At 41.9% G+C, this 16,540-nt stretch overlaps 1 protein-coding gene across 6 annotated transcripts in view; it reads right to left on the reverse strand.

Moving 5' to 3' along the window:
- Nucleotides 1–16,540, reverse strand: part of atp8a2 (ATPase phospholipid transporting 8A2) — a 445,463-nt gene that overhangs the window by 164,668 nt on the left and 264,255 nt on the right. The gene's annotated exons all lie outside the window — the stretch shown is intronic.

Genomic DNA, 16,540 nt, shown 5'->3' on the forward strand with positions numbered 1-16,540 from the left:
GCGCGCTGTCCAGACACAACTCGCTCCGTAGGCTGACGAATTGACTCCGCGAAGTTGCTACGCGGGCAAAACACCTATATAGAGTCCAACTTTCTCACCAAAGCGGTTCTCTGGGAATCAGAAACGAAAGCTAAACTCAGAGACCAGATGTTAAACTCCTTAAAGATTCTCACGAGAACCAATGTTAATTGGCAACATTCTTAGCTGCTATCCTCGCACTCCTGCGCGAAGCTGAATCCAAACTTCTCTGTTGTTTACAAAACTCCCGGCGCAAGAACACGGGAGAAGTAGGCTCTGGGGTTGTTTGACATACTTCTGGGGCACAACTTTCTTGCAGGTGCAAGGTTTCCAGATCTGCCTGGGAAGGATCTGGCTGAGAGGAATCCAGTTCAGACTGGGAAGGTAAAAAACCCAAGTTTTCATCTTCATCAGGGATTACAATGTCCTGAGCAGGACTACAAGGCCCATGGTTCATCACACTATCCCCCTCCTCAGGGCCCCTCCCAAACTGGGGTCCTCTCCCCGAGGCGCGAGGTCGCGGTTTGGTGGGATAGGTCAGATGGAAGCGACGGGTTAGATCAGGAGCATGGACTGTGGAGGCGTCTTCCCAAGAGCGTTCCTCAGGCCCAAAACCCACCCAGTCAATGAGATATTGTAGGCGGCGGCGATGAAAGCGAGAATCCAAAATGTCCTCAACCTCGAACTCCTCCTCCCCATTCATCAAAACAGGAGGGGGGGCCGGTTGGTCTGTATCAGGACGCACACCATCCGCCGGAAGGAGCAGGGAACGGTGAAACACTGGGTGAATGCGCATTGAACGCGGAAGTTGGAGTTTGAAAGTCACGGGGTTTAATTGCGCCACCACTGGATAGGGGCCAATGAAGCGGGCATCTAACTTCCGGCATGGGCGGTGGGAGGGCAGAAAGCGAGTGGACAGGAAAACCCGATCTCCTACCTTGATTTCGGGGCCCGGCTGGCGGTGTTTGTCAGCGTGGCGTTTATAGTCCTCCTTGGCTTGGTCCAGTTGCTGGAGCAAAAGTTGTTGCACCGCTGTGAGTTCCTGCAGCCAATCCTCTGCTGCGGGAACTTCTGAAGTTTCAATGACAGGGGGAAAGAAACGTGGATGGAAACCGTAGTTTGCAAAGAACGGCGTTTCTTTTGTAGAAGCTTGAACTCCATTATTGTAGGCAAACTCAGACAGTGGTAACAGAGAAGCCCAATTGTCCTGTTGGTAGTTTACATAACAGCGAAGATACTGCTCCAAAGTGGCATTGGTGCGCTCCGTTTGCCCATCTGTTTGGGGATGATGAGCTGAAGATAAGCGAGAGTCTATGCCCAGTAGTTTTTGTAGTGCCTTCCAAAAACGAGAGGTGAATTGAGATCCACGGTCTGTGACTAAACTCTTGGGCAATCCATGTAGTCTGAAAACATGCTGAAGAAATAGATCCGCAGTTTCTTTGGCCGTGGGGAGGCCTTCGCAGGGAATGAAATGGGCTAACTTGGTGAATAGGTCCACCACCACTAAGATCGTGGTGAATCCACAGGAAGGTGGTAGGTCAGTGATGAAATCCGCGGAAATTATTTCCCATGGGCGAGATGGGGTAGGAAGGGGGTGCAAAAGCCCTGAGGGCTTCTCCCTTCGTATCTTGGAGCGCTGGCATACTGGGCAGGTGTTGACATATTTTTCCACATCCTTGCGGATCTTGGGCCACCAAAAATCTCTTAGGATCAAATGCATGGTTTTAAATAGTCCGAAGTGTCCTGCTGGTTTGCAGTCATGACACAGACGAAGCGCTTTTTCCCTGCCCGGTCCGGGTGGGATATAAACATGATTTCTATAGCAGAGCAGCCCATCTTTAAGCGAAAAGGGAAAATGCAGACCTTGGCGAAGTTGGTCCTGCGCCCAGGCATCTGCTTGCTGACTAGCCCTGATTTCTTGAGCACAGATGGGTCCTGGAGTAGGGGAAGTTGAACCAATGGGACTGGATTTGGTGTTCCCCACTGTGAGCGTGGCAAAGTTCTCAGGTTGTAGCAGTTGGGATTCAAAGGTCTCCTTGCGTCCTGCAGCGTATTCCGGTTTACGTGACAGGGCGTCTGCTTGCTTGGTTTGAGCTGGGGTCACATAATGGATCTGGAAGTTGAAACGTTCAAAGAATAAAGCCCAACGTTGCTGCCTCTGATTTAGTTTGCGGGCAGTTCTTAGATGTTCTAGATTACGATGATCAGTGTGGACTTCAATGGGGAATTTGGCCCCTTCTAGCCAATGTCTCCAAGTTTCAAAGGCTGCCTTTATGGCCAGTAGTTCTTTTTCCCAAATGGTGTAATTCCTCTCTGGTGTGGTTAGTTGACGAGAATAAAAGGCACAGGGGTGGAGATGATCTCCCACCGGTTGTAAGAGTACAGCCCCAATTGCCACATCAGAGGCGTCCGCTTGCACCACAAAAGGGGTTCCAGGATTTGGGTGCTGTAGAATTGGCTGGGAGGTGAATAGTTTCTTCAGTTGCTGGAACCCTTTCTCTGCTTGATCAGTCCAGCGGAAAGGCTGCTTTCCACGGATGCAGCTAGTGATGGGGTCGGACCAGCGGGCAAAATCTGGAATGAACTTGCGGTAGTAGTTCGCGAACCCCAAGAAACGCTGCACCTCTTTCTTGTTAGTTGGCGCCCGCCATTCCAATACTGCTGAAACTTTGGCTGGATCCATGGAAAGCCCTAGAGGCGAGATGCGGTAGCCAAGGAAATCTACCTCTTGTAGATCAAAAGCGCATTTTTCTAGCTTGGCATAAAGTCCATGATCCCGCAGTCGTTGCAACACCATTTTGACGTGGTTCTCATGTTCTGATTGTGATCTGGAAAACACCAAAAAATCGTCCAGGTAGATTATCAAGAATCTGTCTAGATAGTCCTGAAAAATATCGTTGACAAAATGCTGGAACGTTGCGGGAGCTCCGCATAAACCGAAATTCATAACTCGGGACTCGAATAATCCGAATTTAGTCTGGAAGGCGGTCTTCCACTCGTCCCCTTCTCTGATGCGAACTAGATTATAAGCCCCCCGAAGATCCAGCTTGGTGTAGACCTTGGCTCCTCGAAGTCGGTCCAGTAGATCCGAGATTAAGGGCAGGGGATAGCTGTTCCGCTTGGTGATATTGTTCAATGCTCTGTAGTCCACCACCAAGCGTAATTCCCCTGACTTCTTCTTCACAAACATCACTGGGGAGGCGGCTGGGGATTGAGAGGGTCTGATGAACCCCTTGCGAAGGTTTGTCTCTAAGAATTCCCTGAGAGCTTCTTGCTCTGGTTCAGTCAGGGAGTAGAGATGCCCTCGCGGGATCGGGGCCCCCTCCACCAAGTCAATGGCACAGTCATAAGGTCTATGTGGGGGTAATTTTTCGGCTTCTTTCTCATTGAATACATCCCAATACTCGGAGTACTTCTTTGGCAAGGTGATGATGGGCTCGGAGTCTGTGGCATGGCATACCTTGGCTACGAGGCAATGGTTTTGGCAGTACGGTGAAGCAAACTGCAGTTCTCTGTTGGACCAGGAGATGTTAGGGTCGTGGAGTGTCAGCCATGGAATTCCCAAAATCACAGGGAAATGGGGAACCTCGGTAACAAAGAAGGAAATCTCTTCCATATGTTCCCTTATCCACATCCTGGTGGGTTCCGACCACTGGCTTACGGGGCCCGTCTTGAGGGGACGGCCGTCTATGGCTTGCACCACACGGGCATTCTTGAAATCATGATATTGTAATCCCAGAGAGTCGGCATACTCTCTATCGATGAAATTGTTGGTAGCTCCAGAGTCTATCATGGCGTGGATCATGACGGGTCCCCTTTTTGCTGACCATAATGTGACCACGAGAAGGAACAGGACCCCGGTTGGCGGCTCTTGGATGGATTTTTTGACCGGGTTGGCGAGCCTCTCTACACCCGGTCGTTGGCTTCCCCCGCCGGCTGTGTGCCAGTCGGCTCAGACGCCTTCGACTCCGTGGAGGACGCCGCCGCAAGACGGGCGGCAGGCTTCCCTTTGGCTGGGCACTCTCTGGCGAAGTGGCCCCCGTTCCCGCAGTACCAGCAGAGGTTCAAGCGTTGACGACGGGCCTTCTCGGCGGCATCTAGTCTGGGACGCACATTGCCCAACTGCATCGGCACCTCCTCGCCTCCTCTGGGGTATGGGGTTGGCGGCGGGGGTCTCCACACCGGACGTGGCTGAACACTGGCGGGAGCGGGGGGTTTTGCCCCGGCTCTACCGCCCTGGCCTCGAACCCATTGTTTCCTGTTGGCAATCATGACTTCAGCCCGTAAACATTGATCAATGAGTGCCTCGAGGGTCTGGGGAGGATCCACCTTGGAGATTTCTTCCAGCATTTCAATGTTGAGACCCTCCCGAAATTGTCCTCTGAGGGCTACATCGTTCCAGCCGGTGTTGTGGGCCAGCACGCGGAACTCGGCTATGTACTGAGACATGGGTCTGTCTCCTTGAAGGAGGCGCCGGAGTTTGTGACCGGCTGCCTCCAAATTGTCCTCGATTCCCCAGGTCTCCTTAAGGTGATCCAAGAAGCGTTGTGCTGAACTTAGGTGGGGGGAGGCTTGATCAAACAGGGCCGTCGCCCAGCTAGCCGCTGGTCCGTCTAGAAGACTGTAGACCCACGCCACCTTGATGTCTTCTTGGGGAAACTCGGCATCACGGGCCTCTAGATAAGCTTGACATTGGCGGCGGAAAACATGAACCTTAGCAGCTTCTCCAGAAAACTTGGTAGGCAACGCCATGGCCGGGAGGCGAACTCCGCGCTCCCTCAACCCTTTTATTTCTCCATCCTGCGCGTTGAGTCTGTCACGGATGCGGTCCACTTCGTCCTTGCTGATGGTGTAGCTGAGCGGCTGTCCAGCCGGCGCGGCTCCGGTAGACATCCTGGCCTCGGTTAGTTGGTGCTTATGGGTGGCGGAGTCAAACTGTCACGACCCAGGCGGCAGAGGCACCAATAACCATACACAGAGGCCAGAATCTAACTAATATCTTTATTGAAGGAATATATAAAGTTAATAAAAACAAGTATAGAAAATAGTCCAGAATTAGACCCTTCAGGAAAGGTCAGAATTAGTCCAAAAAAGCAATGTCCAATAAGAAATATTAAGGTCCAAAGTTGTAATCCAATAACCGAAACACTCACTTTGCCAAGCAAAGTGAGGGGAGATGACAAGGTCCTTAGTCCATAAAACTTGAGCGTGGCTAGGAAATAACTTGATACTTGAAACAAGGCTTGAACGTGGAACAAGGTAACTAAGAACAAGAACAAGGTCCGTGGAATAACTTGGTAAAATCCGTGAAACAAGGCAAGGATTAGTCCTGGGAAACAAGGCAAAGTCCGTAGGTAAACAAAGGCTGGGAAGCAAGGCGAAGGCTGGATAGCAAGGCAAGGCTTGAGCTGAAGCGAGGCTTGAATCGGAGCGCGCTGTCCAGACACAACTCGCTCCGTAGGCTGACGAATTGACTCCGCGAAGTTGCTACGCGGGCAAAACACCTATATAGAGTCCAACTTTCTCACCAAAGCGGTTCTCTGGGAATCAGAAACGAAAGCTAAACTCAGAGACCAGATGTTAAACTCCTTAAAGATTCTCACGAGAACCAATGTTAATTGGCAACATTCTTAGCTGCTATCCTCGCACTCCTGCGCGAAGCTGAATCCAAACTTCTCTGTTGTTTACAAAACTCCCGGCGCAAGAACACGGGAGAAGTAGGCTCTGGGGTTGTTTGACATACTTCTGGGGCACAACTTTCTTGCAGGTGCAAGGTTTCCAGATCTGCCTGGGAAGGATCTGGCTGAGAGGAATCCAGTTCAGACTGGGAAGGTAAAAAACCCAAGTTTTCATCTTCATCAGGGATTACAATGTCCTGAGCAGGACTACAAGGCCCATGGTTCATCACACCAAACAAGGTTTTGACCGTTTACTTTGGCATTTCTGTTTGGCATCATGCTAGTTACAAATAGAGCAATAGACAGACCTTGGGTAAGTTCACCCAGAGGGAAGCATTAAAGAATGTGTGGAGGGCAAGACTCTTCTTAAATTGTGTCCTTGGTATTTAGGGAGGAACATCTTATCAAACTTGTGATAAGTCATAATGCAGAAGCGCAATACTCTGCAGGCTTCCTTCCTACTTGCCGGAGTGGCTTCAAGCTATAGCTCTGAATGTAGGCTTATAATAAGTTTTGAAGCATATTACATCTCACTTCATTATTTTTAATGTGACAGCAGTAGGTTGCTAGGCTGGTGATGTTACTGTATTATTAAGGCTGCAGCAAAACATCTTTAGGGGGAAAGCAAAACCCAATTAGATATAGATACCCAATCCATCCTTTTGTGATAAAATTCTTATGTGGTTCCAGTAGGAAAAACACAATATCTTAAAATTGACACAGACTAGACGAGAAACCTGATAAATGTTTTTATTTTAGTCAATTTATTATAATATCTTATTACCAATTAGGGGCACTAGGTCTGAAAACTGAGATAGTTCAAAAATTTGATCAATTTTTCTCATCACACATGATGGAGAGAGCGAATGAGAGAAAATATACTTGGTGCAATCCTTACTCCTGGGCAACTCTAAAACTATAAAAATGCTCATTAGTATTTGGACCTAGCAATTCAATTTTTTAAATATTTTTTTAGATTTAAAAACAAAGATGTTTGCAGACTATTGAACAAATGGGAAACGTTATTTGAATGTGTACATAAATTCAAAAGCCTCTATGAAGCTTATAGGAGGGCTAATATATAATTCACTGATGTTGCCTCAACCCAGCTAAAATTATTAATGATCTTGTCCACTGAAATAAATGAATCTGTAACCTGACTCTCTCCCAGTTTTACAGAGTAGACAGTAGTTTGTGCACCTTCTTACTATTTTGTTAAGCAAACTTGCTGGTCAAAAGTTCTTGGTAGGAAATGTGCAGACTGCCGTATGGTGTTGGACATTACCATTACCTAAATTGACTACGGCTGATGCAAGTGGCCATTCAAAAACATATCAAATGTCATATATGTTCCTTTCTCTCTTGAATTCAAGGTTATGCCAAATAAAATCTGATTGTTTTGCAGTGCTACAAGACTTTGTTGCTTCATCTGCAACAGACTAACATGGCTGTTTTGTGAAAGTCAAAATCATAGCTCAATAATTTTATCAAAAATTCCAAAAACACAAATGATTATGTAGACCAGAAGACTTGTCATTTTTTGGCAACTGAAGGCTAGGAAAGGCCATGTCTTTGCCCTCAGCATATTTGAATTTGACAAAGACCATCATTGCTAATACCAAAGCCAAGGGCGTGTTTGTTAATAAAATCTTGCCTTCAAACTGATGAGATTATTTGTCTTCTTTCTTTGACCAATAACTATGAAGTGGCATCTCCAAATATACACTAGTTAGGTTTAGAGAGTGGGGAGAAGTATACATCAACATTTATATTGGTCCCCTATGGATTCCTGTGGGGATCAAAACAAAATGATTGCCAAAATACTCTGTCTTCTCCTTCAGAAATTTCTGTAGCTGCACAGAGAATAAGTGCCCATGAATGCCAGAAAAAATAGATGCCGGCCAATAAAAATATACAATAAAAAGCCAACACCTTTACTCAAGCTGGTTTCTTCTTCTGTTTTCTTTTAAATATGTCCTTAACTAGTCTAAGCCTTCAGAATAGAATGGGGTTCAAAAATAATAACTAAAAATGATTGCTCTAGAAATACTATCACACCATTAAAAATAATGCAATCCTCTTTTCCCAGCAATCAAATAGAGAGTAATTATTCCTAAAGCATTATTTGAAATTTGTTCCAGCAGCTCTTTCTCTCTAATAGTTTCTTTGATCTTTGTTTTCACCCAGATTCTGTGCCTGGTATTATCCTGTCATTGGAACATGGGCTCTTATGGCACGATACAGCAGCATACTTAGCTGCTACAAAGTCCCAAGGAAAGAAAACTCTTCCAAAAGATGTTTCTGGTAGAAGGAATGTTCAGAACTATAGTTCTTCCACCAGAGATCTACAAGATTACCACGTGACATGTTCTTAATATACATTTTAAAATCTGGCAACTTAAAATGGCAAGTAAAAGAAAAACAACTCTGCAATAGCTTTTCAGGGAAGCCTTATGCCTCAGTGCTCTCTGATGTGAGGGACCAGCAATTAATTTTCTCCAACCTGCCAGGGACTATACTACATTTGTGCCCATTGGGTACAATTATTTCTTGCTTTCCTGGAACCCGACCAGAAGCTCAGGGACCAGCACTGCTCCAGGGACCACTGCTTTGAGTAGTACTGCTATATATTGTTTTATATATGTGTATATGCCTTCAAGTCACTTGCCAACATATGGCAATCTTATGGATTTCATAGGGGTTTCTTAGACAAGGAATGTTCAGAATTGGTTTGACTTTTACATCTCTGAAATATTGCCTACAGCACCTGGTATATGTTGGTGGTCTGTCATCCAAGTACAAACCAGAGCAGACCATGGTTACCGTCCAAGATCATATGGGATCTGGTTTCTGTAGACCAGTAGTTCCTAACCATTTTATTGACCAGGGACCACTCCCCAACATTAGTACCAAAAGGGTTACGAATCTGTTTTTGGTCAACTTTAGATTCGGTTTGGTTATTTGAGGTGCTGATTCAGAAAATTGCATTCAATAGACCACATCAGATCTAGTTTCTGATACAGAACATATGCCATCCAGTAGCTGCCATCTGCTCACCCACAGAAAACCACATTTAATAATCTAGAGCTGATGTGGTCTATCCAATGCAATTTTCTGAATCAGCATCCCAAATAACCTCAGGAACAGGCCTAAAAACAAAGACACCAAGGCGCCCCCGCTTCCAGGCACCACAAAGAATGGCTCCACCCAGCAGGAGGAGGAGGAGAAGCAGCACTCAGGAGGCTTGTTGTCATGCCTTTAGTGGGCAGTCAGCCTCTCCCTCATCCCTGTTGCCTTGGCACTATAAGCGGGTTTCACGAGACCAGTCACTCTCGTTGCAATAGTGTGGTAACGGTGCTCACATTAACCCACAAATAAGTCAAGCCAAGTTTTTTAGATTGATGTTTTGATTAAAATTTCTAGCCTTATATATAAGTATATAGGGCACTTCCAGGGGAGTCATTTAGCTTTCTAGATTTTGTGGAAAGAACAGTATGTGAAACTATTGGCATTCAGCATGTTTTTATAACATTTGTTTTAGCCAGAAGACAAAACAAACAGCCATCACCTTCTACTGTTAGTGAATATATAAATCAGCCTCCTCCAACCCATGAGGATTTCCAGGTGTGATGGACTCCCATCACCCCAACAAATGACAGTTGTAACCTGACATGTTTAAAAGCCCCTGGCTTGGACAAGACTAATATAAACTGTGCATTCTGCTCTAAATTCTATGCCTGAATTATAAAACTGGGTTACACATGCCTTTGCTAAATCCTCAAATAAAATAAACATCTCTGGTGATTAATTAGCAAGACTGGATTGAGGTGCTTGATTACTAGTCTATATTCAAGCAAATTAGAGAGGGTTTTCACAGTGGTTATGGGACTAAAATGAAAATAAATTAAAATCCAGGCCAAAAGAGTAATTTTAGTGTAATTCATGCAAGTATTCATTCTAGTACTTACCCATATATACTCGAGTATAAGCCAAACCAAATATAAGCCGAGGCACCTAATTTTATCACAAAAAACTGGGAGAACTTATTGACTTGAATATAAGATGATGCAGCAGCTAATGGTAATTTTTTAAAAAAAGATACCAATAAAATTATATTAATTCAGGCTAAATGTTTTTGAATACTTACATAAAACTGTAGTTTAAGATAAGAAATAGGTTAAATGTTTTTGAATATTTATAGAAAACTGTAATTTAAGGTAAGACTGTCCAACCTTGATGACCATATATACCCAAGTATAAGCCGACCCGAATATAAGCCAGCCAGGACCCTCGCTCGAGTATAAGCCGAGGAGGGCTTTTTTCAGCCCTTAAAAAGAGCTGAAAAACTCAGCTTATACTCGAGTATATACGGTAAATGAAATCTTTCACAAACATATGGGTAGTGTTCTGGATATAGGCTCCGGCTGTAGGGACAACACATGGATTCAGGCTGTAAGTCAAAAGAAGTTACCGTTGTGAAAGAGGGAATTTAGCAGGATTTTCACCAGGAATGAGAGACAAGTGATGTACAACATGAGATCTGTCTTGGCATCAGAGAAAAGAGCAAAGAACAAGAGGAATGCCTCGAGCATGCTTTGTGGATCCTTTCTGGAGGATTTATGACAAGATGTGGACAAAAATCATGTAAGATAAGAAGGTGTAAATAGCTGAGTTCCTCATTTGAGGAGGGACTACTTGCACCATCAAAAACATTGATGTCCAAGGTAAGGCGGCAGAATTAGACTTCAAAGCGCCATAGTAAAGATTGGTGGGACAGCATATGCCTAATTCTACAAAGGCAAAATATTTACATTTTGAAAATATGAACACTGCCAGTATAACTCAGCCAAGGTTGAACACTTTTGCTTAGCCACTTTGAGTCTCCGTTGTGGAAGCAAAAAGCAGGGTATAAATAAATATAATAGTACAGTAATAATAATAATCATCAACTGAATTCATAACAGTGCAATCCTGTATAGGTTTACTCTTAAGTAAGTCCCAATGCAGTCAGTATGTCATTTTTTCTGTTTTATATGCCTTCTTTTGTCATGGCAGCCTCGTACTGTATATCATTTTGGTGGTGTATCAGTCAATTTAGCAGCAGGAGTCCCCCAAAGAGGTATGTCCATGTCATGTATTTGATGTTGTTAAAACAGTAAAGGGACTATTAGGGAGGAAGGAGACATGATTTCCCTCATCATGGCTTTGACATTTCCAGAAGTGTTCTATGTCTATATTCAGCCTAAAGGACACGTAACTTTTTAATTATGCCAGTTTTATCATCTCAAAGCATCTCAGTGGCAGAAGCTAGTCTAGTAAAAGGCATCTCTGTTTGTCTTTTCTTCTCATCACCCAATATGTTTTCCTTTAACAAGAAGTTTGCCTTTTAAAACTTTCCCATCTGTTTTGTCAGTAGTTTGATTTAGCACACATCACGATGATACGTTAAATGGAATGAAAGTTCCCATCTTCTTTCCTAAAAATGATCAAATTTACCAAATTTCTCAGAGTTTTGCTACTTTCATGCTAAGAAGGCAGGGTTTTAAAAATATTTTAGAACATAGAAAGAGCTTTTGAACTTAAAACAGAATTATGGACTAATTGCTCCAATATGCCAGCAAGTTCTTGGAGCCTGCCACTTAATTTTCTTTGTCAGATTGTAATTTCATTAACATAGTTTACATTGTAAGATTCAAAGAGAAGGAAATTATTTTACAAATACACTTTCTACAATACTTACATTTACTAACTGACCACAGGGTTAGATGGTTAAGAAGACAAAGAAATTAACTTCATGGATTTTAAGCCCTTCTTTCCATTGTAATTTAGGATTTTGCATTTAGATCATTATTGTCCCGAAGCAAATAATAGGTTTGTATGTGAATGATGAATTATAAAGTTATGAACAGTAATGTACAATATTTTAAGCTGGCATTCATACATTTAAAAATTTCTGTCATGTGGAATGGCCCTGTGGATGCAGATCCAAGTAATGTCTGAGTTTGGTGGTCTAATTTATGCCCAATTGGACAGAAGCCACACTGGAATGGCTTCTGCTTCTCCCTCTTATAACCACTAACTTAGGGGTTTCCAACCTGTGAGTCCCTAGATGTTTTGGCCTTCAACTCCTAGAAATCCTAATAGCTGGTAAACTGGCTGGGATTTCTGGGAGTTATAGGCCAAAACACCTGGGGACACACAGGTTGAGGACCACCGCACTAACTAAATCAAAGTGGACAAGGTCAAGATGTTAGACTCTACTGGACCTTGCGGGGACGGGACAGATCCACCACATTTCCCTCCCCAGGATTGTCACCATTTTGCTGATTGTGTAAGCGCTAACATTTACAAACAAACATACCCTTTGGCAACAAAGATCCTATGGAAGCAAGCTGTAGAATGGAATGCCCAATACAAACATTTTATTCTCAAACACCTGCTTTGAGGATCTCGCTCTACAAAGCATAACATTGGATGCATGAAGCATAGCTAAGACATCTACAATATTTGTTATAAATTACTTTGTTTTAGTATTTGTTGAACCCTGTTGAGTCCCATAGTGGTGGAAAGGCAAGATATTAAAGAAAGAAATAATACTATGCACTTTCTTTTTCACAACTAAAATACAACTTAAGACTAATAATATTATGAGTCTCTCTCTCTCTCTTTCTGGCTACCCGACACACTTAATATTGTTTGGTGATTTAGCTACTTTGTACTTCATGATAGTTCATGACTCAGTAGTAACAAATTGCATTATGTAAAGCAGGGGTCCCCAAACTTTTTAAGCAGAGGGCCGGTCCACAATCCTTCAGACTGTTGAGGGGCCGAATTATCATTTGAAAAAAAAAATACAAACAAATTCCTATGCATACTGCACGTGTCTTATTTGTAGTGCAACAACAACAACAACAACGAAAGAACAATACAATATTTAAAAATGAAAACAATTTTAACCAACATAAACCTATTAGGATTTCAATGGAAAGTGTGGGCCTGCTTCTGGCCAATGAGGTAGTCAAGCTAATTAGGATTGTTGTTGTTGTTGTTGTTGTTGTTGTTGTTGTTGTTGTGTACCTTCAAGTCATGTCAGACTTTGGCCGAGCCTAAGTCTAAAATTATTTATTTATTTACTGCATTTATTTACTACATTTATATCCCACCCTTCTCACCCTGAAGGGGACTCGGAGCAGCTGTATGTACATACAATGTATTATATTATTAGCATAGCACAATATTAGCATTATATATTACTGTATTGAACTATACCACTATACTATTATATAATAGGTAATATATAACATACAATTAATATTATTATATGGTATTACTATTAGTATTATATTATATAACATAAGATTATTATCAATATTATATGTATATACAATATATTATATTATTAAAACTGATATAAAAATATTATATTATAAAACTGAGGGCGGGGGCCAGGTAAATGACCTTGGAGGGCCGCATCCGGCCCCCGGGCCTTAGTTTGGGGACCCCTGATGTAAAGGATATATGAAAGCAACAAAAAGTATTTGTTTCACCATTTTCAGCAAAACATTTACAACAACTTACAGTCTTACAGATTCTTTAGGCTACAACTTTCAATAAAAATGAACTCTTCTAATGACCCACCGTGGATCATTTCAAGGCAAGGAAAACCAGTATGGAATTATCTTTTTGAGTGATTCTTTGGCAACTCTTGGGATTAACATACTAAATTAGGAATCCAAAAACAAGAAGTCAGTCATGGATTAAACTTGTGGAAGGGACACCCATGTGCAATTCAAACCGAGTTTTCCTTGCACAACAGGGGGTTGAAATATGGAATAAACTGTCACCGGCTGCAATAGAAATTAAAGGCTCTAAGTCAACTGAACAGACGTTTAGATATATTTTCAAAGAGAGGCCAAAAATGTACGTCAGAGAAGACGGGCATCTTTGGATTAGGGTGACATGGAATTGCATAAATCATACTTCATATTGCAGGATTTTCCTTTCTTCTTGAAAGGTGAAGAAACAATAACTTGACAGGTCATTTTAATTATCCAATTTAGGCTCTTTATCAAGAAAACACATGCAAGTATGCTGAGGCTTTAAATGAAGAAGCCTTCTTAGTCTGTGTGTTCTGACCTATTTTGGAGATTGGAGACTGCATCAGACCTGTAAGCACTTGATTTAATTTCAGGGCACTTGATTTGGTTTCTTGGCACTTTAGGAAAGATTACTAAATATGAAAACTTACCCAATTGAAATGAATATTAATTTGATGAGCAATATCTGTAGTGATTTCACCATGCATATCACCTGGAACTGTATTGTACATAATAGTAGTTCAATATTAGTGGAAAACACGTTTTGCTCTTACGTCAGTGACTAATTTTATTTTTTAAACTATTATTAAGCACTATTTAACTACCACTGAAACCTCTCATATCCAGTTGTGAAGGTCAATGGGATTTCGGGAACAGATAAGGCTGTGCTATCAAAAATAAGGGGTATCAAGCACTACTGATGAATGGGATCACTTTCCCCTATGACACCTTCCATTGGATATGCAACTCACTAAAAAGGTCAACTGGAGAACATCTGATAGAAATCATGAAAAGGGGGGAAATTTCTCAAAGTGATGAAACATGATTTTCACTTAAATATGATATTTCATTGTTCAAAAATAAGCAACACATTTTGGCCTGTAGGTATTTTAAGACCTTTTTTCAAGAGCCATTTGATCAATTGCTGCAATCTTTTGCTTGAAGCAAATCTGTACAAGCTATATGCAATGTACATGTAAGTATTAGAATTATCTCATATTTTATCATATCTATAGGCATGTGTACATGTGTTTCAAATGATCACCACCTACTACAGAACAAAACATCAGGGATATAAAGCAATAGAGGTTACTGAGAAGAATCAGGATTTTTCTCCTCTATTACTTTATGATTATTAATTTTTCATCATCATCATTGAATTTCATAGAGTTAAAAGATAATGCAAGAGTTATTTTTCCAAACCCCAAACATGCAAGAATAAAAAGCTATAGAACTACTGAGAGATAGATATTTAACTTCTGTTTAAATACCTTCAAAAAAAGAGTCCACCATTCTCTCAAGGAAGTAAATTCCTGCCTCAAACAGCTTTTATAATTAAAAAGTTATTCCTTATGTTCCAGTGGAATCTTTTTTCTCATAATCTGAATCCACTGGAACATGTTCTAGTCCCTGGAGCATAGAAAACAAGCTTGTTTCATCCCTTCTTCCACATAACATCCCTTCAGTTATTTAAAGAGGGCTATCATATCATCTTGCAACTTTCTCTTCCTGATAACGATTGTAATTCAGTTATATTCATATTTTCTACCAGACAGCGATTGAAGGCATATTATAAAAAATACAACAATGTGGATAAAACACATGCAAACACATAAATTAAAACGTTATAAAGGGTTACAGTAAAAAACAAACAAACAAACAAACGAAACCAAAACCCCAATTGAATTAACTCATTTAAGCCAAATCCATCAAAAAGGCAAAAGTTAAAAATCAATAGGACAACACGCTACTAAACACCCTTACAGTCAGTTCATATAAACCTGGTGAAAAGAAACATTTTCCCAAGGCAGTGGAAGAGTAGCAAAGAGGGGACTATCCTATCCTTCTTCAGGAGTGGATTTCAAAAGTTTGGGATCAGCGATCTGTCCTATGTTCTCAAGAGATATTCCCAGTGGGGATAACAAGATGGAAAGGTGGTCATATCCAAAGATCTCAGAATTCTGGTAGGTGATATAGGGAGCTATAGTCCTTCAGATAGCCTATCTACTGCACTAGGATGTCAAAATATTTCCTGTGTGAGTTTAAAAAGAAACCATGACCCTGACATTGTTTGGACTGTACAAATGTACCCTTTGTAAGCAGCAACATAAGCTCTCCCTCCAACCTTATCATAACAAGTGTCATTGTCATAATTTGCTTCTTTTCCTCACTTGGATAGAATACAAATATTACAAATCAGAACCCCTAAAATCTCATGACATGTTCTTATTGTTTTTAACTAAGCTTGGAAAAGTTATATTTTTGGACTCTTAAGTAGCATAGCCACTGTTTATGTTGCCAGGAGATGCTTGGAGTTGGAACCTGCAAAAATAACTTTGAATAGAAAAGCCTTCTCTTCTCAAAGAAAAGAGTGCTTTTTACATAGATGTTTGACTTCATATGTCATTTGCATTAAAATCATATGGCTGAGATTTTAATCATGATATAGTTTTCTATATGCACTAGGAGTAAGAAAAAAATTAAAGCAGAAGAAAATAACTTTAAGAAGGCACTGGAAACGTCAGAAAATATCTGGAAGGACACAGTGCTAAAATGTATAGAATGCAGTCCTCACAAATGGTGTTGCCATCAATTACCATTCTAGGGCAAGCATCTAAGTTTTGGCAGCTTGAGAAATATGTTGAAATATGACCCCGGAGATCTGAGGAGGAGGGAACAGAGGCCACTGGGTGTTTTCCCCCCTCAGACATTTCCTCACTGCTTATTTAACCCAAGCGTGTCCCCTTTCTAAAAGTAGCCCTCTGTAACTTCTAAGTCTGGCTATCGTCAAGGTCCGTCATGAAGAACAGCCTCCCTCTTGATTAAGAGGACTCAAAAAGGCACAAGTGACCTCAAGGACGGCATTCCTGTGCAGCTGAGTTACTCAGTGCTTCAAACTTTTCAGACAAGAAGAAGCCTACAGAGAACCTCTCTGTGTAGTAAACTAGAAGAAGGAAGGATCATTCCAATGAGGCTCCCACAGCAAGGGACAAGGGTTGCAAATCAATTCGCACCAGCTTTACAGAT

This window comes from Anolis carolinensis, chromosome 3, assembly GCF_035594765.1.
Source record: "Anolis carolinensis isolate JA03-04 chromosome 3, rAnoCar3.1.pri, whole genome shotgun sequence".
NCBI classification, from domain to species: domain Eukaryota; kingdom Metazoa; phylum Chordata; class Lepidosauria; order Squamata; family Dactyloidae; genus Anolis; species Anolis carolinensis.